This window comes from Lolium perenne, chromosome 4 (assembly GCF_019359855.2).
Source record: "Lolium perenne isolate Kyuss_39 chromosome 4, Kyuss_2.0, whole genome shotgun sequence".
NCBI lineage: Eukaryota > Viridiplantae > Streptophyta > Magnoliopsida > Poales > Poaceae > Lolium > Lolium perenne.
This window is the reverse complement of record NC_067247.2, coordinates 399,622,434-399,644,849: the sequence shown is the minus strand read 5'-3', so window position 1 is coordinate 399,644,849 and position 22,416 is coordinate 399,622,434. Positions and strand designations below refer to the sequence as shown.

At 46.5% G+C, this 22,416-nt stretch overlaps 1 pseudogene; it reads right to left on the bottom strand.

The window, feature by feature from the left end:
* Positions 1–10,299: 10,299 nt before the first annotated feature.
* On the bottom strand, positions 10,300–21,982 carry LOC139830406 (uncharacterized; annotated as a pseudogene).
* Positions 21,983–22,416: the final 434 nt, after the last annotated feature.

The following is a 22,416-nucleotide window of genomic DNA, read 5'->3' as shown; positions in this document are numbered from 1 at the left end:
AAACAAGAGCTACCATTCAAGAACATGTGCGTCGTCAAGCTACCCGCCTCAACGCCAAGAAGAAGGAACGCATATTTCAAGAAGGTGACCTCGTTTGGATCCACCTCCGGAAGGAAAGATTCCCTCATGAACGCAACTCGAAGCTCAAGCCAAGAGGAGATGGCCCCTTCAAGGTCCTCAAACGCATCAACAACAACGCTTACGTCATCGACATCCCCACCTCCAAGTACTTGGTGAGCAACACATTCAACGTTGCGGACTTATCGCCATATCATGGAGATGAGGAGGAACAAGAGTCGAGGACGACTCTTTCCCAAGGGGGGGGGGGAGATGATGCGGGGTGGCCTTCGGTCACTCCCACACCAAGACCAACAAGTCCCCCAAGTGGACCAATGACGAGAGCCCGAGTTAAAGCTCTTCATGATGAGGTGAACTCGCTCCTTACCACCCTTGATCTCGGTACCCCTTTGGATGGATTACTACCTCATGCCGACGTGCTATGTGTCATTAGGTACAAGGAGCATCAAGATCACAGAGTGGAGGACACACCATGGTCAAAGGGAGGAGAGGAGCAGCTGGACGCGAAGATGGACATGGAGCTGGACCGGAAGTCGCCCGAAGAGCACAACGAAGAGAAGTTGGCCGGCCGGTCCAGAACCCGGTCTGACCGGCCTCCTGACCGGGCCCCCGGTCCAGAACCCGGTCTGACCGGCCTCCTGACCGGGCCACCCGGTCACCAACCGGGTTTTGCGCTTGTGCCATCCGGGCGCTATCCAGGGGCCCCGGAACCTCGTCCGGTCGTCGCCCGGTCCCAGGCCCGGTCTGGACCGGCCTGCCCGGTCCCAGGCCCGGTCTGACCGGCCTCCTGACCGGCCTGCACGATTTAAGTCGCCAAATCGGCCCGAACTTGTTTCACTTGTACCTTTTCGGCCCGTGACGCCTTGTAAGACTATATAAACACCCCAGGCGCCCCTTTACCTCTTTAGACTTGTTTTGAACTCAAACCTACCTTTGAGCTTAGTCTCCCTAGGGTTATCATCCCTCTGTAATCAAGGCACCTTGGTTGTTGATTTGGATCTTGTTGAGTGAGATTCTAGTACAAGTTACTCTCTCTCCCTCACCGAGCTCTTCTTCTCCAATCCCAATCTCTCTCCGGGAATTCTACCACGTGTCTCTTCCTCGGAGATTCTATTGGCGTGGTCCATCGAGCCACGGAGGTAAGCATCGGGTGTATCGGGTTGGTGTGCGTGCGTGAGTCTTGGAGTTCCTCGTGTTCGTCGTGTTCTTCGTGTTCCTCGCGTTCTTCCATCTTCCCCCTTGGTTTCGAAGTCAATCCGCGAGATCGGGCCACACACGGGGTCTTAGACCTCATCAATAAGCGCCTACAACAAATATGACATTCTATGACGCTCATTCCGTGACGATACAGTGAAAAAACGTCAGGGAATAGTCAAAATTTCAGAAACTTGACGTTTTTTGACTGAAACGTCATGGAATGAGCGTCATATAATGTCACATATGTTGTAGTCATGTATCTTGTGTACATCAATTAACAAAATTTAAGGATTGGGGATATTAAATATTTTGTAACCAATACATTTATTTACAATCAATAAAATGCTAACATTCACAAAAAATGTTTTTGAATTCAGATGTACTGGAGATCACTAATTTTTCTTGTAACTGATACATTCATTTACAATCACTGAAATGCCAACACTGATAAAAGAATGTGATAGGTTGAGCATGAAGTCTGCTGGGTCTTAGTCTAATGTAAAAAAAAAAAAGACTCCCGGTATTTCCTACACAAAAACACAAAGAAAAGTCTTTCATGTAAAATTAATTAGTTAGATAAATACATTGAAAGAACGGAACAATATGAAAAGCAAGGAGAAAATAAGGATTATAGTGGGCACATAGATATTTTGCTATCGATAAATGGGATTCACCAATATATTCAATCTTTAGAATAGCATAAGCATGTATCTTGTGTACATCAATTAACAAAATTTAAGGATTGAGGATATTAAATATTTTGTAACCAATACATTTATTTACAATCAATAAAATGCTAACATTCACAAAAATGTTTTTGAATTCAGATGTACTGAAGATCACTAATTTTTCTTGTAACTGATACATTCATTTACAATCACTGAAATGCCAACACTGCTAAAAGAATGTGATAGGTTGAGCATGAAGTCTGCTGGGTCTTAGTCTAATGTAAAAAAAAAGACTCCCGGTATTTCCTACACAAAAACACAAAGAAAAGTCTTTCATGTAAAATTAATTAGCTGTAATCTAATAGCAACGTGAAGTATGTAATCTAAGGGCTACCCTAGCTGGCGGTGGTCCGCTGGCTTCCATCCGAGCGGTCGCTTTCCGAAAATGGAAAGCCCAATCGTTTCCTTTCCGACGCTTTCCTTTTCTAAGTATACGCGGGGGCCGGAAAAATAATACAAAGGCGTATACAAAAATTTCCGATGGGATTCGAACCCACACATCAGGCCTCACGGGACGCAGCGGTAAGCCGACACATTACCAACTGAGCTATCATCGCTCGATGTAAATACAAAGGCGTACATACTTTTGTACTATAATCGACACGGTAGAGCTAAACACATATATTCTTTTTTTTTTAGAAACACAGTACAAACGCAGACGCTCACATACACGCGTATACACTCACCCCTATGAACGCACACACGCACACCCTACCCCTATGAGCACCTCCGGAAGACTGAGCCGGCGGATTGGATCTTGAAATTGACGAAGTCACCACAGGCGCCTCACTGTCGACGGGAACCTCGCCTCCCACTGAATGAATATTCCGCCTTTATGAGACACACAGATGTCAAACCTGGGGTTTGAACTCTGGTGGACTGGGGGTACAACCACCCTCCTAACCACCCAACCTCAGGTTGGTTCTCTAAACACATATATTCTGAACTAGAAAAACTACAAAACAAACCCAATGAACCATTGATTCATAGAACCGCAGGTCCACCGTTTCGGTCATTGGTCCGATTTTTAAACCATGATTCATGACCATAAAATTAACGGCAAGAAAAATTGATTTAAGTTTACAATTTCCGTTCAAATGCAGTATGATCGACGCACTATTATACAAAAAAAATTGATGTCAGCGAGAATATCTACAATTTCAAAAATTTAAATCATATTCTCAAAAATGAATCCGATTTAAGATCTATTTTATAAAAAAATTGGTCTCAGCGAGATCTTTAAAATTAGCATCCATGTTGATATATTTTGATAATTTTTTTTACTCACAACTTATCAACCATGTGTGTTTTATTTATCAACTGTAAAATGTAAAAGGTTACTGGTCCAAAAAAACTAATTTTATTTTCAAATATTTTAGCGAACATTTTAGCTCACAAATTATCAACCCCTCCCACCGTAAGTTATCAACTGTAAATGAGAAAACTTACCGACCAAAAAAACATAATTCCATTTAGAATATTTTTTTTTACTTTTTAGCTAAAAAATAATCAACCATTGGCTCGTTAATTTATCAACAGTAAATGTGAAAACTTACCGATCCCAAAAGACATAATTCCATTTAGAATATTTTGGAGACTTTTTTATCTCACCAATAATCAACCCTCGGCTCATTAATTTATCAACGGTAAATGTGAAAACTTACCGACCCCAAAAGGCATAATTCTATTTGGAATACTTTTGGCACTTTTTTTTAGCTTACAATCAACCCTCTAATTGTTATTCATCAACGGTAAATGTGAAAACTTACCAGCCCGAAAAACATAATTCTAGGCACTACCAAAACACTTAGTCCTACGCGATGATGAGAAGGATGACGTGATGATCGCGGCTGAGCAGGTTAAGGAGTTCAAGAAGGAGGCGCGGTGGATGGCCATCGCAAAAGTGCATACGACGAGATCGTTCAGCGCGGAGGCCTTGTTCGGCAAGATGAAGGCCATATGGAATTTGTCTAGAGAACCAAACTGTAGAGAGGCTGGGGAGAACTTCTTCATCTTCCAGATGCATTGTCTTGGCGACTCGAAGAAGGTAGTTCATCAAGGCCTGTGGACGTTCCGTGGTTGGGAGGTGCTCATCGAGGATTATGACGGGTGTGTTGATCCGGAGAAGGTAGTCTTTTGTGGTATGTATGCATGGGCGCAGATTCATGGCTTACCTGAGCTATATAGGAAAATCTCTATTCTTGATAATCTGGCTAGGAAAATTGGCAAAACAAAGGAGGTGTAGATGTCTCCCAAGCTACTGTTTGAAGGAAATTATGTTTGTCTAAGGGTTTTGATTGAAGTGGAAAAGCCGCTGCCTAGGTTCATGTTCCTGAATATTGAAGGGGAGGGAAGGAAGATGTTGTTCGTCAAGTATGAAAAGCTACCATACTTTTGTCGTCACTGCGGCCTTATTGGAGATGATCATGAGGAGTGCGGAGACGGTGATTGGGAGGAGAAGGATCTCCAGAATGTTACTTGGATGTTGGCCTCACGACGTACCTCGGTCATGTAGCCTGAGCCAAGCCACCCAATTAGCCGAGAGCGTGGCCGCGATCGAGGCAATTGGTCTGGTAGTGTTGTGGGTATACTTCATGGGTATACCATCGACAGTGCCTAGATCCGGCAAGCCCGGGTGGCCCATAGTCGGTGATGTGGCATGTGGCCCGTCGGGCGGCCCAGTTGCTGTTGATCATGAAGGATGGAGTCCGGCCCAGGATTAGTTAGCCGGATCCGCACCGACATTCGGAGGAACCCGGATCCGTGGAGGCCCATGAGGAACCCGGATCCAGTACGACGTATATGGAAGGCGGATCCTTGACGTACACGGCAAGACATTGTACCGTAGTTAGGCAATCTGTAATCCGGCTAGGACTCTCCATGTAAACCCTAGATCCGTGCGCCTTTATAAGCCGGATCCCGGGAGCCCTAGAGGCACAACCACAACTCATTGTAACAACGCGAAAGTGCCCAGATAATTCCAGACAAGCAGCAGTAGGCCCTGTCATCGTGCAGGTGTTCCGAAGCTGGGTAAATCGCGTACCACCGTCCCGTGTGCACTCCGCCCTATGGCCCCTACTTCTTCTCCCCCTCGTGAGGATCCCTCCTCCGAGGTACCGTCGAATAGGCAACGACAGTTGGTGCCCACCGTGGGGCCTGCGGCGTCTGGAGGCCGGAACCGGGAGGGTTCCGCCTTGGGAAGCTTCGATGACACCATCGCTGTGGGGCGCGTCCTCTACGCCGGAAATCTGCCGATCGTCCCTCCGGATGAGTGCTGGATTCCGGCTAAGACAGACCCCGTCAAGCTCTCCATCGTCCCAGTTGGCGGCATACACATCTTCATCGGGGAAACCGTCGATTCCGACGGAAACCCACTGGTAAGTAGCGCTGACGCGACCGCCGCTGAGCAGGACGCAGTCGCGAAGATCCGATCCGAGTCGCAGGAACTTTCCAAGAAAGAATCCGCCTTAGATCTGGAAAATTCAAAACCCACCCAATCCGCCCCCGAGCAGGAGATAAAGGTGGAAGACCAATGCAGATCCGCCTGAGTCTCCCAGGTGTTAGAAAAGCAAAGGTGTCACTTCGTGCACTTCATAGCCCATACCGCCGGAGACGCCCCTCAAGAAGTCGGAGTTGGCCCCGTGCAGGATGAGGCGCCGGAAAACGCTGTTGCTCCGGATCGGCAGGAGGCTGTCGGAGAAAGCGACGCTCCGGGGCAAGAGGGTGCCGGAAACCCTGAGGAATCAATTCTCGGCAACCTAAGCCCAATGTCCGGGGATTCCATGGACACTGAAGAGTTCGATCGGAAGATAAAAGAATATGGATACGGTGAGCAGCCCGACGTTGAATCCGCCCAGCCCATGCAGGTTCTCGCAACCGTGGCACAGCTGGATCAGCAGGAACCCGAAGATGAAAACACCGCCTCCGATCCAGGACTGTCCAATGTAGGATCTTCGTTAGATCGGGAACGACCATACGAAGACGTCCTGTCCCCTGAAGAGATAGTCGCGCAAGCTCGCATGGATTTAGTGGCGAAATCTGCTGTCCTCAACAAACCCATAACTCCGGGCGACGCCGCAGATCCGGAGGCTTTAGAAGCCACGAGAAAGGAAATGCTGGCCACTGCCAAGAAGTTCGCCAATACCGCAGCCGCAATAATGGACGAAAGGGCAGAAGCTGCAAATTTGATGGACCGCTTCGAAAGACAGGATCGCGAAATCACTGAAACACTCGAGCACGTCAAGAGCATGAGGAAAGAGTGGGAAGTAAAGATGACCTACGCGCAGGCGGAGGCTGATCGGATCGTCAGAGAAGCAATCCCGCCCCGCAGGATCAACTTCGCCACACCTGCAGAGCAGCAGCCGCTGGAAACTCCAAATGATAACATGCTAAAAGCCGCGGAGCTCCTGAAAAAGAAGGACGAAGAGGTTGATATCAACTACGTCCGCAAACTTGTCGCTTCAGCAATGCAGCAGCAAAGCAAGGCGGATACCTCGCGCAGGTTGGAATCCAATCCAGATCACTGTGTATCTACCGCGCAGAAGGACGCTCACGCCAATCGACATCCCGATGATGAATCGCGCACCGGATCCACGGAGCGTTGAAGAAAAGCCAGGGAACACCCAAATCCGATCCCCGTACCGTCAAAGACGCCTCCGTCAGATCCGAAGAAGGGAAAAGATGCAATGTACACTGGTAGGAACAAGTACCGGAACCCGTCGCCTCCGCCTAACGGGTACCCGCGTCCCCCACCTCCTCGCCGCCGTAGTCCAGTCGGAAACACCAGGCCCCATGGAGCCGGTGGAATCAACATCCGCGACAACATACCGCCGCCAAGGACCAGGGAGCGTACGCTGGAGCCACGTCGGAACCGGAACAACGACCGTGATCTTGAGCCCAGGAGGAGCCGGAACGCAGAGCGTGAGCCGGAGCCCCGCCGTAGCCGGAACGACGGAGGAGACTATCACCAAGGTGAAGGTAGCCACCGAAGCCGGAGCGAGCCACGGGAAGATCGCCGGGAATCAGAGGGAGGAAGCAAAAAATCTTACAGGCCCCCTCGCAGGTCTCCCTCACCGCCACCTAGTGGCGGAGGCGCAGGCGGAGGCGGTGGCCGAAGATCTCGCTCTCGCTCAAAAACCCCGGGCGGCGGCCCACGCGATGCCCGAGAACGCCTCAATGAGTACAGATCTGACTACATCGGCCCAAAATGCTTTGGCAGGATGATTCGAGAGGAACCAAAGCCAAGGATCAACCTCAAGCTACCCGGAAACCTGAAGAACTATGATGGCACGGAAAGGCCGAATACCTGGATTGAGGATTACTATAATGCTGTAACCTTTGCCGGAGGAACCCCTAATATCGCCTGCCGCATGCTTCAGCTGTACCTTGTAGGTCCAGCCCGGATCTGGCTCAGCGACCTCGAGAAGAACTCTATCTTTTGTTGGTTTGACCTGAAGAACGCTTTCGAAAAACACTTCAGGGGCACCAACAAGAGACCTGCCACAACAAGCGACCTACAGGCATGTATCCAGAAGAAGGGTGAACATCGAGGAATTTCCTCACCCGATGGTTGGCATGCAGAAACGGGTGCGAGAACGTTGATAACCGCACATCAATGCATGCCTTCATTGGTGGCTTGCAGCGAGGAGGACTGCTGCGGCACAAGCTGACCTGCTTGGTCAATGCAGATAAGCTGACTTTGGATGACATGATCACCATCGCCAGTGATCATACTGCCACCGATGACGACGCAGGCGGAGATCTAGCAGCTACAGCAATCCCCCTGCACCAGCAAAAGAAGAACCGTGATAACGGCAGCAGCAGTGGCACCAAGCGGAAAAACCCCCCTGATGACCAAAAGAGCGGCGGATCCGACTTGATCGCCATGGCCTTCCAGCGCGGAGGCCAAGGAGGCGGAAAAGGCCGCGGCCGCGGTGGCAGAGCTGGAAGGGGCCAGCAGCGTGGCGATGAGGTCACCGCTGCCGGAACCCGCGCCCCCCAAACTTATGAAGAGTACAGAGACATGCCTTGCCTGGCCCATCTGGATCCGGCTACAGGGAAGTCCACTCACACAAACCGCAACTGCAAGTGGGTCAATGATCTAAAATCTGACCCGGAAGCAGGATACAAACGAGCCCGGAAGCACCGCCCACGCGGCAAAGGAGGCAAGGGCAAGAACAAGGACAAGGATGAAGACAGTTCTGAGGCGATGGACGAGGATGACGCTTCGCCGGATCCCAAAGCCGGATCCGCAGCTAAACCTAACCCATTCGACAAAAAGAGTGCGGGCGCATACCACACCTTCCTTGGAACTCCAACAGTCCGTGCAAGCAAATCAGCTCTCCGGATCCTGAACGCCACAGTTCCCGCTGTGCCGCAGTATGTCAGGTGGTCGGAAACTCCGTGTACGTTTGACAGAAAGGATCATCCAACTGTCATTCCGAAAGAGTGCTACGCCTTGGTTGTAAGTCCCCGCATCGACGGGTATGATTTCTCCAAGTGCCTCATGGATGGAGGAGCCAGCCTAAACATCATGTACCTGGAAACTTTGGAGCGGATGAACCTTACCAAGGAACAGCTAAAGCACAGCACCACTGAGTTTCATGGTGTGGTTCCGGGTAAAAAGGTAAATTCCCTGGGCAGCATCAGACTTCCCGTGGCCTTCGGCAACGCAAATAACTTCCGCCAAGAAATGATCACGTTTGAGGTCGTGCCCTTCAAGAGCTCCTACCACGTCATCTTTGGCAGGCCCACCTACCACAAGTTTCACGCTAGAGCGTGCTACATCTACAACAAGCTCAAGATCCCGGGTCCCAAAGGTATGATTACCTTATCTGGAGACTACAAGAAGGCTCATGAATGCGAGTTAGGCGAAGCCGCCTTCGCAGAGTCTGTGATATCTGGAGAGGAGCTGCAAGGCTACAGAGCCGCGGTGGATCCGACTGAGATGCAGACCACCAAGAAGCAGATCTCCGAACAGAAGACCTCCTTCAAGGCTGCGATAGAAACCAAGAAGCACGACCTCATTGTAGGCGATGCCTCCAAGCAGGTTTCAGTCGGAGCCAACATGGACCCCAAATAGGAAGACGCGCTCGTCGAGTTCCTACGCGCTAACATGGATATCTTCGCATGGCAACCTTCTGACATGTCCGGAGTACCTAGGGAACTCGCCGAGCACTACCTCAATATAAATCCGGGGGCTAAACCGGTGAAGCAAGCTATGCGACGCTTTGGAGATAAGAAGCGCCGCGCCATAGGAATGGAATTAGCAAAGTTACTAGAGGCAGGTTTTGTAAAAGAAGTAATCCACACTGATTGGGTCGCAAATCCCGTCCTTGTACCCAAAAAGAATTCTGAAATACTAAGAATGTGCATCGATTACTCCGGCGTGAACAAGCATTGTCCGAAGGATCCGTTTCCCCTGCCGCGCATTGACCAAGTCATTGATTCGACGGCAGGGGCGGAACTTCTATGTTTTCTTGACGCATATTCCGGGTATCATCAGATCCGGATGAAGAAGTCCGACCAAAAGGCGACCTCGTTCATCACCCCCTTTGGCACTTACTGCTATGTCACCATGCCCTTTGGCTTGAAAAATGCATGTGCCACCTACCAACGTACGATGCAGCGGTGCTTGAAGGACCAAATTGGCCGGAATGTACACGCCTACGTCGACGATATCGCGGTCATGACCCGGAAAGGATCCAAATTGATCAGCGACCTTACAGAAACCTTCGAGTATCTCCGACGGTACAAGATGATGTTAAATCCGCTAAAGTGCGTCTTTGGCGTTCCAGCCGGAAAACTCCTTGGCTTCATTGTCTCTAAATGGGGCATTGAAGTTAACCCGGAGAAAATCAAGGCAATCCTGTGCATTAAAAGGCCAACTTGTCTTAAAGATGTGCAGCGACTAACTGGTTGTGTTGCAGCAATCAGTAGGTTCGTCAGCCGTCTTGGCGAGAAGGCGTTACCCCTATACAAGCTATTGAAGAAGACAGACAAATTTGTGTGGGACGAGGCAGCAGATGCAGCGCTTCAAGGGTTGAAGGAAATACTCACCTCCCCACCCATTCTGGCAGCACCAGGAGAGTCAGAGCCCATGCTCCTCTACTTGGCGGCTACCAACAGAGTCATCAGCCTCATCATCATGGTGGAGCGACAGGAAGAAGGACACGAGTATGGAGTCCAAAGACCAGTCTATTACATCAGCGAAGTGCTGACGGAATCCAAACAAAGGTACCATCACTTTCAGAAGCTAGCCTAGGATTTTACTTCCCTCAAAGACTGTTGCGATCCCCTATACTTGTGGGTCATCAGGGGCTTCGTCCCCTTGGACGTCACTGTCCTCAAGAGCTTGTTGAGCATCCTCAGTCTCTTCGGAGTCCCCGTCGTCATCCTCTGGTTCTACACCACTTTCGGGTGAAGGAGGATAACATTGAGCTACGGTGGAAGCCTGTTGACAAGTGAGAAATTAGCGGAAGATTGGAGAACAACATAATAATAATCGAAGCAAATGCAGTAAAGGTTACCTCAGCTGGAAGGTGTTTAAGATCATGTGGAGAGCGAGCCGAAGTCAGGACAATGTTGTCCTTCATGCTGAAGCAAGTAAGGCGACGCACCTCGTCACGAAGTTCATCGTCCGATAGGTCGACAGAGCTGACTCTCGACTTGTCATCCTTGCCAACGTACAGCCACAGCTGGTGGGGCCGAGACATCAGAGGCTGCACCCGACGTTTTAGGAACACTGAAACTACCTCAGTGCCGCACATTGTTAAGCCTCCTATGTTCTTTAGATCTACTACCTGTTCGAACAGCTTGTCAGCTATAGCGCTTTCTTCGGGAGACAGGGTGTTTCGCCAGGATTTCTTCGGCTGAGCCACCAGGACGTCCTCGAACGGAGGAAGGTTGGAGCACCGTCTAGATACTAGAGTATCTCGCAGGTAGAACCATTTGTGGCGCCAGCCCTGGATAGATTCTTTCATTGGGAAGTTGAAGTAATCAACTTCCTTTCTAACAACAAAGCCAACGCCACCGACGACGATGGGGGCAGTGTTTTCATTGTGACGCTTGACATAGAAGATTTTCCTCCAAAGACCCCAGTGGGGATCAATGCCGAGGAAAGCCTCGCAAACAGTGATGAAGATGGAAAGATGAAGAATGAAATTTGGGGTCAGCTGCCAGAGCTGGATCCCATAGAAAAAGACAAGGGAACGAAGAAATTCGTGGGCAGGAAGAGAAAGCCCGCGAAATAGAAAGGCGACGAACATAATAGTAAAGCCCTTAGGGGGCTTTGGGCGAGTAGATGGACCTGGCAGATGGATGTCGCTGTCGGATGAAGAGATGAGGCTGAGGGTGCACAGCTTGTTCACTTCACGATTCGAAATGGTGGAAGCGCTCCAATCACGGCTGACTTTGCTCGAGCCTGACGTGCTGGTGCTCTTCTTCTTGCCCATGGCGACCGGAGCTATTCAGATAAGGAGCAGGGGTGAAAGGCTGAGGAAGAAGATGAGCAGTGAGGGAGTGTAAAAAGTAAAAACCAAGGGAGCAACCCTTATTTATAGCATGAGCTGATGGAAAATCGTGGCCATAACTCCGAGGCCATCGTGGGAAGTGGAAAGAGATCCAGCCGTACACGTGTCACTCTTAAGAAAACGGAACCGGCGGCCCATTATTCCCACGATGCGCGGAAATCGAGGAGGCGCCTCAGTAAACGCGCAAGCATTGGTCACTTCCTAAAACTGCCCGCGCAGAAGTAGGGTGGGCCTGTCAGGTCACGTCTTGTCAGTCAAACGACAGCAGTGGTGATGTCATCATTGATGTCATGAAAGGCGTCGACTCTGATTAAAGCATTCGAGGAAAAATTAAAATCATTGTGTGGATCAACTTGAGTCTATGCACGGTTGCAAACATCCGCACCTAGACTCGGGGGCTACTCCCATCGCGAGCGCTGGACGCGCACCCGATAAATTTGGGCGAGGAAGAAAGATTGAATACAGGGAGCTTAAGCTCTACTCCCATCGGGAGCGCCAAATTTGCACTCGACGAACTTTTTTGCACTCCAGTATCATGCCCGGGGACTTGATTCTGTGTAGAGTAGCGTTGTTTTGCCTTCGGCAGTTGATGGCGCGTGATGCACACACGTCCGTTGGGAACCCCAAGAGGAAGGTGTGATGCGCACAACAGTAAGTTTTCCCTCAGAAAGAAACCAAGGTTTATCGAACCAGTAGGAGTCAAGGAACACGTGAAGGTTGTTGGTGACGGAGTGTAGTGCAGCGCAACACCAAGGATTCCGATGCCAACGTGGAACCTGCACAACACAATCACAATACTTTGCCCCAACGTAACAATGAGGTTGTCAATCTCACCGGCTTGCTGTAAACAAAGGATTAAATGTATAGTGTGGAAGATGATGTTTGTTTGCGAAGAACAGTAAAGAACAGAGTTTGCAGTAGATTGTATTTCAGATGTAAAAGAATGGACCGGGGTCCACAGTTCACTAGTGGTGTCTCTCCCATAAGATAAATAGCATGTTGGGTGAACAAATTACAGTTGGGCAATTGACAAATAGAGAGGGCATAACAATGCACATACATATCACGATGACTACTATGAGATTTAATCAGGGTATTACGACAAAGTACATAGACCGCTATCCAGCATGCATCTATGCCTAAAAAGTCCACCTTCGGGTTAGCATCCGCACCCCTTCCAGTATTAAGTTGCAAACAACATACAATTGCATTAAGTATGGTGCGTAATGTAATCAACACAAATATCCTTAGACAAAGCATTCATGTTTTATCCCTAGTGGCAACAGCACATTCACAACCTTAGAACTTTCTGTCACTGTCCCAGATTCAATGAAGGCATGAACCCACTATCGAGCATAAATACTCCCTCTTGGAGTTACAAGTATCAACTTGGCAAGAGCCTCTACTAGCAACGGAGAGCATGCAAGAACATAAACAACACATATATGATTGATAATCAACTTGACATAGTATTCCATATTCATCGGATCCCAACAAACACAACATGTAGCATTACAAATAGATGATCTTGATCATGATAGGCAGCTCACAAGATCTAACATGATAGCACAATGACGAGAATACAACCATCTAGCTACTGCTATGGACCCATAGTCCAGGGGTGAACTACTCACACATCAATCCGGAGGCGATCATGGTGATGAAGAGTCCTCCGGGAGATGATTCCCCTCTTCGGCAGGGTGCCGGAGGCGATCTCCTGAATCCCCCGAGAAGCGATTGGCGGTGGCGACGTCTCTAGAAGGTTTTCCATATCGTGGCTCTCGGTACTGGGGTTTTCGCGACGAAGGCTATAAGTAGGCGGAAGGGCAGAGTCGGAGGGCTGACGAGGGGCCCACACCATAGGGCGGCGCGGGCCCCTCCCTGGCCGCGCCGGTCTATGGGTACGGGCCCTCGTGACCCCACTTCGTATCCCCTCCGGTCTTCTTGAAGCTTCATGGAAAAATAAGACCCTGGGCGTTGATTTCGTCCAATTCCGAGAATATTTCCTTTGTAGGATTTCTGAAACCAAAAACAGCAGAAAACATCAACTGGCTCTTCGGCATCTCGTCAATAGGTTAGTGCCGGAAAATGCATAATAATGACACAAAGTGTGTATAAAACATGTGAGTATCATCATAAAAGTAGCATGGAACATAAGAAATTATAGATACGTTTGAGACGTATCAAGCATCCCCAAGCTTAGTTCCTACTCGCCCTCGAGTAGGTAAACGATAACAATGATAATTTCTGAAGTGACATGCTATCATAATCTTGATCAATACTATTGTAAAGCATATGAGATGAATGCAGTGATTCGAAGCAATGGTAAAGACAATGATTAAACAACTGAATCATGTAGCAAAGACTTTCATGAATAGTACTTTCAAGACAAGCATCAATAAGACTTGCATAAGAGTTAACTCATAAAGCAATAAATTCTTAGTAGAAAGCTTTGAAGCAACACAAAGGAAGATATAAGTTTCAGCGGTTGCTTTCAACTTCAACATGTATATCTCATGGATAATTGTCAACATAAAGCAATATAACAAGTGCAATAGGTAAAACATGTAAGAATCAATGCACACAGTTGACACAAGTGTTTGCTTCTAAGATAGAAAGAAGTAGGTAAACTGACTCAACATAAAGTAGAAGAGTGGTCCTTCGCAGAGGGATGCATGGATTACTATTTTTGTGCTAGAGCTTTTCATTTTGAAAACATAGAAACAATTTTGTCAACGGTAGTAATAATTCATATGTGTCATGTATAAGACATCCTATAAGTTGCAAGCCTCATGCATAGAATACCAATAGTGCTCGCACCTTGTCCTAATTAGCTTGGATTAACACGGATTATCATTGCATAACATATGTTTCAACCAAGTGTCACAAGGGGTACCTCTATGCCGCCTGTACAAAGGTCTAAGGAGAAAGTTCGCATTGGATTTCTCGCTTTTGATTATTCTCAACTTAGACATCCATACCGGGACAACATAGAAAACAGATAATGGACTCCTCTTTTAATGCTTAAGCATTCAACAACAGATAATATTCTCATAAGAGATTGAGGATTAGTGTCCAAACTGAAACTTCCACCATGATTCATGGCTTTAGTTAGCGGCCCAATGTTCTTCTCTAACAATATGCATACTCAAACCATTTGATCATGAAAATCGCCCTTACTTCAGACAAGACGAACATGCATAGCAACTCACATGATATTCAACAAGGGTGTAAAAGTTGATAGCGTCCCCAGAAACATGGTTACCTCTCAACAAGCAACTTATAAGAAATAAGATACATAAGCTACATATTCTTTACCACAATAGTTTTTAAGGCTATTTTCCCATGAGCTATATATTGCAAAGACAAGGAATGAAATTTTAAAGGTAGCACTCAAGCAATTTACTTTGGAATGGCAGAGAAATACCATGTAGTAGGTAGGTATGGTGGACACAAATGGCATAGTTTTTGGCTCAAGGTTTTGGATGCACGAGAAGTATTCCCTCTCAGTACAAGGCTTAGGCTAGCAAGGTTGTTTGAAGCAAACTCAAGTATAAACCGGTACAGCAAAACTTACATAAGAACATATTGCAAGCATTATAAGACTCTACACTGTCTTCCTTGTTGTTCAAACACCTTAACCAGAAAATATCTAGACTCAGAGAGACCAATCATGCAAACCAAATTTTAACAAGCTCTATGTAGTTCTTCATTAATAGGTGGAAAGTACATGATGCAAGAGCTTAAATATGATCTATATGAGCACAACAATTGTCAAGTATAAAATTATTCAAGACATTATACCAATTACCACATGAAGCATTTTCCGTTTCCAACCATATAACAATCAACGGAGCAATTTCAACCTTCGCCACGAACATTAAAAGTAACACTAAGAACACATGTGTTCATATGCACAACGGAGCGTGTCTCTCTCCCATACAAAGAATGCTAGGATCCGATTTTATTCAAACAAAAACAAAAACAAAAGCAAACAGACGCTCCAAGTAAAGCACATAAGATATGACGGAATAAAAATATAGTTTCACTAGAGGTGACCTGATAAGTTGTCGATGAAGAAGGGATGCCTTGGGCATCCCCAAGCTTAGATGCTTGAGTCTTCTTAAAATATGAAGGGATGAACCACGGGGGCATCTCCAAGCTTAGACTTCTCACTCTTCTTGATCATATTGTATCATCCTCCTCTCTTGACCCTTGAAAACTTCCTCCACACCAAACTCAAAACAAACTCATTAGAGGGTTAGTGCATAATCGAAAATTCACATATTAAGAGGTGACATAATCATTCTTAACACTTCTGGACATTGCACAAAGCTACTGAAAGTTAATGGAACAAAGAAATCCATCAAACATAGCAAAACAGGCAATGCGAAATAAAAGGCAGAATCTGTCAAAACAGAACAATCCGTAAAGACGGATTTTTATGGGGCACTTAACTTGCTCAGATGAAAAAGCTCAAATTGAATGAAAGTTGCGTACATATCTGAGGATCACGCACGTAAATTGGAAGATTTTTCTGATTACCTACAGACGGGGCTGCTCAATTTTGTGACAGTAAGAAATCTGTTTCTGCGCAGTAATCCAAATCTAGTATCAACCCTACTATCAAAGACTTTACTTGGCACAACAATGCAATAAAATAAAGATAAGGAGAGGTTGCTACAGTAGTAACAACTTCCAAGACTCAAATATAAAGCAAAAGTGCTGTAGTAAAATAATGGGTTGTCTCCCATAAGCGCTTTTCTTTAACGCCTTTCAGCTAGACGCAGAAAGTGTGAATAAAGTATTATCAAGAGATGAAGCATCAACATCATAATTTTCACAATTTGTCACATTAGGTATCTTAGATGCTCCATTATCTATAGTGGTACTAAGGGCTTTGTCAATTTTAGGTCTATAATAGTTTTTTTTGGCTTAGGCACCTTAGAGACATACATGAACTTTTGATCCTTACCCACATAAGCTTTCTCCTTAAACTTAAGAGAGGAAAAAGTTGAACCCAAGGTTCCCATAGCTTCTTCAAGTTCACTAATCCTGTGGGTTCGATTATCATGAGTAGCACAAGTTTCTAACACGGCAATTCTCTCATTGATTCCACTTAGAGTTTTATCAAGTTTATCAGTGTTATTAAGTAATATACCCAATTTAGTCTCAACACTTGGAAGATTTTTCTCTATGGCCTCCAACTTTTTCATGACATCTTCAAGAGAGATTTCAATTTTAGCTTCATTAACAGGTGGTATTCCAACTAGACTCTCAATAATGCAACTAGCTTCTAAAGCAGGGGTGCCTAGGAAATTACCTCCCGCAAGAGTATCAAGAACATACCTATTCCAGCTAGAGATACCAACATAAAAGTTCCTAAGTAAGATAATAGTGGAGTGTTTCTTAGTGCACCTATGATGAGCATCACTAATTCTATACCAAGCATCTTTAAAACTTTCTCCACCTTGTTGCTTAAACGAACGAACTTCAACTTCAGGATTACTCATTTTTAGCAGTAGTAAATAAAGCAAACTAAATAAAGTAAATGCAAGTAACTAATTTTTTTGTGTTTTTAATATAGAGAACGCAAACAAGATAGTAAATAAAGTAAAACTAGTAACTAATTGTTTTGTGTTTTTGCTATAGAGAACAGACAAAGCAGTAAATAAAATAAAGTAAAGCAAGACAAAAACAAAGTAAAGAGATTGGATGTGGGAGACTCCCCTTGCAGCCTGTCTTGATCTCCCCAGCAACGGCGCCAGAAAACAGTCCTGATGGCGCGTGATGCACACACGTCCGTTGGGAACCCCAAGAGGAAGGTGCGATGCGCACAACAGTAAGTTTTCCCTCAGAAAGAAACCAAGGTTTATCGAACCAGTAGGAGTCAAGGAACACGTGAAGGTTGTTGGTGACGGAGTGTAGTGCGGCGCAACACCAGGGATTCCGGCGCCAACGTGGAACCTGCACAACACAATCACAATACTTTGCCCCAACGTAACAGTGAGGTTGTTGATACGTCTCCAACGTATCTATAATTTATGATGTTCCATGCTAGTTTTATGACAATACCTACATGTTTTATTCATACTTTATATCGTTTTGATGCATTTTCTGGAACTAACCTATTAACGAGATGCCGAAGTGCCAGTTCCTGTTTTCTGCTGTTTTTGGTTTCAGAAATCCTAGTAAGGAAATATTCTCGGAATTGGACGAAATCAAGGCCCACGATCTTATATTTCCACGAAGCTTCCAGAACACCGGAGAGGGACCAGAGGGGAGGCCCAGGGCCCCCACACGCCATGGCGGCGCGGCCAGAGGGGGGGGGGGCGCCCCCCTGGTGTGTGGCCCCTCTAGACCCTTTCCGACTCCGTTTCTTCGCCTATATAAGTCGTCGTGACCTAAAAGTTCGAGACGAATAAGCCACGATACGAGAAAAGTTCCAGAGCCGCCGCCATCGCGAAGCCAAGATTCGGGGGACAGAAGTCTCTGTTCCGGCACGCCGCCGGGATGGGGAATTGCCCCCGGAAGGCATCTCCATCGACATCACCGCCATCTTCATCACCGCTGCTGTCTCCCATGATGAGGAGGGAGTAGTTCTCCATCGAGGCTAAGGGCTGTACCGGTAGCTATGTGGTTAATCTCTCTCTCATGTACCTCAATACAATGATCTCATGAACTGCCTTGCACGATTGAGATCCATATGATGAGCTTTGTATCACTATTAATCTATGTGCTACTCTAGTGATGTTATTAAAGTAGTCTATTCCTACTTCATGATGTAATGTGGACAGTGTGTGCATCATGTAGTACTTGGCGTAGGTTATGATCGTGATCTCTTGTAGATTGTGAAGTTAACTATTACTATGCACTCTAGAGTTACTTTATATGAACTCCGGAATTACTCTCTATGGTGTGACAAAGGATGTTGTTTGCATCTTGTGTGATTCCTTTATGACGTTGTGGAGCTTGTTTACTCCGGCTTGAGGGTGCTCTCGTAGCCCTACACAATGAATGGTGTTTGTTATCCAACAATAGAGTCTTTGAAAGTAGCTTAAGAGAAAAGAACTTATTTATTTATGTGATCATTGTTGAGAGTGTCCACTAGTGAAAGTATGATCCCTAGGCCTTGTTTCCAAGCACTGAAACTCCGTTTATTTACTGTTCTGTTGCATGTTTACTCGCTGCCATCTTTATTTCAGATTGCTATTACCACTCATATTCATCCATACTACTTGTATTTCACTATCTCTTCGCCGAACTAGTGCACCTATACATCTGACAAGTGTATTAGGTGTGTTGGGGACACAAGAGACTTCTTGTATCGTGATTGCAGGGTTGCTTGAGAGGGATATCTTTGACCTCTACCTCCCTGAGTTCGATAAACCTTGGGTGATTCACTTAAGGAAAACTTGCTGCTGTTCTACAAACCTCTGCTCTTGGAGGCCCAACACTGTCTACAGGAATAGAAGCGTGCGTAGACATCAGTTGTCAATCTTACCGGCTTGCTGTAAACAAAGTTTGCAGTAGATTGTATTTCAGATGTAAAAGAATGGACCGGGGTCCACAGTTCACTAGTGGTGTCTCTCCCATAAGATAAATAGCATGTTGGGTGAACAAATTACAGTTGGGAAATTGACAAATAGAGAGGGCATAACAATGCACATACATATCACGATGAATACTATGAGATTTAATCAGGGCATTACGACAAAGTACATAGACCGCTATCCAGCTTGCATCTATGCCTAAAATGTCCACCTTCGGGTTAGCATCCGCACCCCTTCCAGTATTAAGTTGCAAACAACAGACAATTGCATTAAGTATGGTGCGTAATGTAATCAACACAAATATCCTTAGACAAAGCATTGATGTTTTATCCCTAGTGGCAACAGCACATCCACAACCTTAGAACTTTCTGTCACTGTCCCAGATTCAATGGAGGCATGAACCCACCATCGAGCATAAATACTCCCTCTTGGAGTTACAAGTATCAACTTGGCCAGAGCCTCTACTAGCAATGGAGAGCATGGAACAACATAAACAACACATATATGATTGATAATCAACTTGACATAGTATTCCATATTCATCGGATCCCAACAAACACAACATGTAGCATTACAAATAGATGATCTTGATCATGATAGGCAGCTCACAAGATCTAACATGATAGCACAATGAGGAGAAGACAACCATCTAGCTACTGCTATGGACCCATAGTCCAGGGGTGAACTACTCACACATCAATCCGGAGGCGATCATGGTGATGAAGAGTCCTCCGGGAGATGATTCCCGTCTCCGACAGGGTGCCGGAGGCGATCTCCTGAATCCCACGAGATGGGATTTGCGGCGGCGGCGTCTCTGGAAGGTTTTCCGTATCGTGGCTCTCGGTACTGGGGTTTTCGCGACGGAGGCTATAAGTAGGCGGAAGGGCAGAGTCGGAGGGCTGACGAGGGGCCCACACCATAGGGTGGCGCCGGCCCCTCCCTGGCCGCGCCGGCCTATGGGTACGGGCCCTCGTGGCCCCACTTCGTATCCCCTCCGGTCTTCTGGAAGCTTCGTGGAAAAATAAGACCCTGGGCGTTGATTTCGTCCAATTCCGAGAATATTTCTTTTGTAGGATTTCTGAAACCAAAAACAGCAGAAAATAGCAACTGGCTCTTCGGCATCTCGTCAATAGGTTAGTGCCGGAAAATGCATAATAATGACATAAAGTGTGTATAAAACATGTGAGTATCATCATAAAAGTAGCATGGAACATAAGAAATTATAGATACGTTTGAGACGTATCAGCAGTTAACCAGCAAAGCTGGGCACGCTACTCGATATCCTTTACGCATTAAACTTTCAGAATTTGAAACCCCGATGCAAATGTATCGGATGACCTATGAAGACTTGCAGAAAGTTTCGGCAGAAGAAGACATTCGAGTGGCACAACTTGAGTCTACGCACGGATTGCAAGCATCCGTACCTAGACTCGGGGGCTACTCCCATCGGGGGCACTGGACACGCACCCGATAGAAGAAGGAGATGCTATCACAAGGAGGACAAGAGTTATCAAGGGAGAAGAACATTTGGTGGAGGCATGCTTTAGTCTCTACCCGAAATATCTTCGGCTAGACACTCGGGGGCTACTGACGTGGGCATTACCCTTCAGGTAACTGCTATTGCCCTATCCTATGCGGCCCAACTGGAGGCCCATGAAGACACTCGATGACAAGGTGGGCTGCTATGTCGGCGCCGAAGAAGATTCCTTGAAGAACAAGACGAAAAAACGAATCAAGCAAGGAAAGTCTAGAACTAGGACCTTTTTGTAACCTAGTCGTACCCGGACAGATCTCTCAAGACCTGGCTCCCTATATAAGGGCCAGGAGAGGGTCTGCCGAGGGACAAAATCAATCTTAGCAACTTTAGCCACCAGAAGATTAGAGCTAGGGTTTCATAGCACTTAGCCTCTCGACAAGATCACAGCCGAAGCCTTCGGCACCCCATTGTAACCCAATATTTTCATAATCAAGATCAGACAGGCAGGACGTAAGGGTTTTACCTCATCGAGGGCCCCGGACCTGGGTAAATCTCTCTCCCCGCTTGTTTGATAACCGATGTCTCGTGTCAGCCTATAGGATTCCACCTACCCTAAGCCCCAAACTGAGGGCATTTCCAAGGAGTACCCTCGACACCGAGCTTCCCTTTATTGTTCTTAACAAGACATTTGCATCCAAAGACACGAATGTACATGACATTAGGCTTGTTACATGTGAGAAGCTCGTATGGAGTTTTATTATGCAGAGGACGGAGAAAGAGCCGGTTCGAGTAGTGAACAGCTGTGGAGATGGCTGCTCCCCAAAAGTTATGGGGTGAATTAAATTCACTCAACATAATTCTTGCCATCTCAATAATAGTATGGTTCTTCCTTTCAACAACACCATTTTGTCGAGGGGTGTATGGAGCTGAAAACTCATGCTTGATGCCCTCATCATCAACAAACTCTTGCATAGTGTAGTTCTTGAACTCAGTGCCATTGTCGGTCCTTATCACCTTGATCTCAGATTCATACAAACGTTGAGCCTTCTTGGCGAAAATGATGAACTCTCTATAGGTCTCATCCTTAGACTTAAGGAGAAAGACCCAAGAGTATCTTGAGTAATCATCAACAATGACCAGTCCGTACTTGCTCCCACCAAGAGTATCATAATGTGATGGCCCAAAGAGATCCAAGTGAAGGAGCTCCAAAGGCCTATACGTGGTGACGATACTTTTGATAGGATGACCCTTCTTGAGTTTCTTTCCAGCTACACATGCACTGCATACACGATCTTTATCAAAAGAAATGCCGGTTAGTCCAACAATGTGCTCACCCTTTAGGAGTTGTTTAAGATTTCTCATATTGGCATGACCAAGGCGGCGATGTCACAGCCAACCTTCATCATGTTTGGCCGCCATTAGACATGTGGAGGGAGAGGGGCTCTCTTTCGAGAGGTCAACCACATAAGGGTTGTTCTCCACATATCCTACAAGGACCAATTTGAGGTTTTCACTCCTAAAGACTTTCACACAATAATTAGTAAAATATGAATTATAGCCCGCATTTTCAAGGTGATATATAGAAAGCAAATTATAGCCTAGGGATTCAACAAGCATGACCGTCTCAAGGCACAGGTCCTTAGAGATTGCCACCTTGCCATACCCAAGTACCTTTCCCTTCGAATTGTCACCAAAAGTGATGCTTGACTTTTTATTAACATCTTCTATGAATTTGTGAAGCACACCTCTTCCTCCGGTCATATGATTGGTGCATCCACTATCAAACACCCATTTTGGACCACCGGAGGAATACCCCTACAAAATCAAGTAGAGGATTTAGGAACCCATCGATT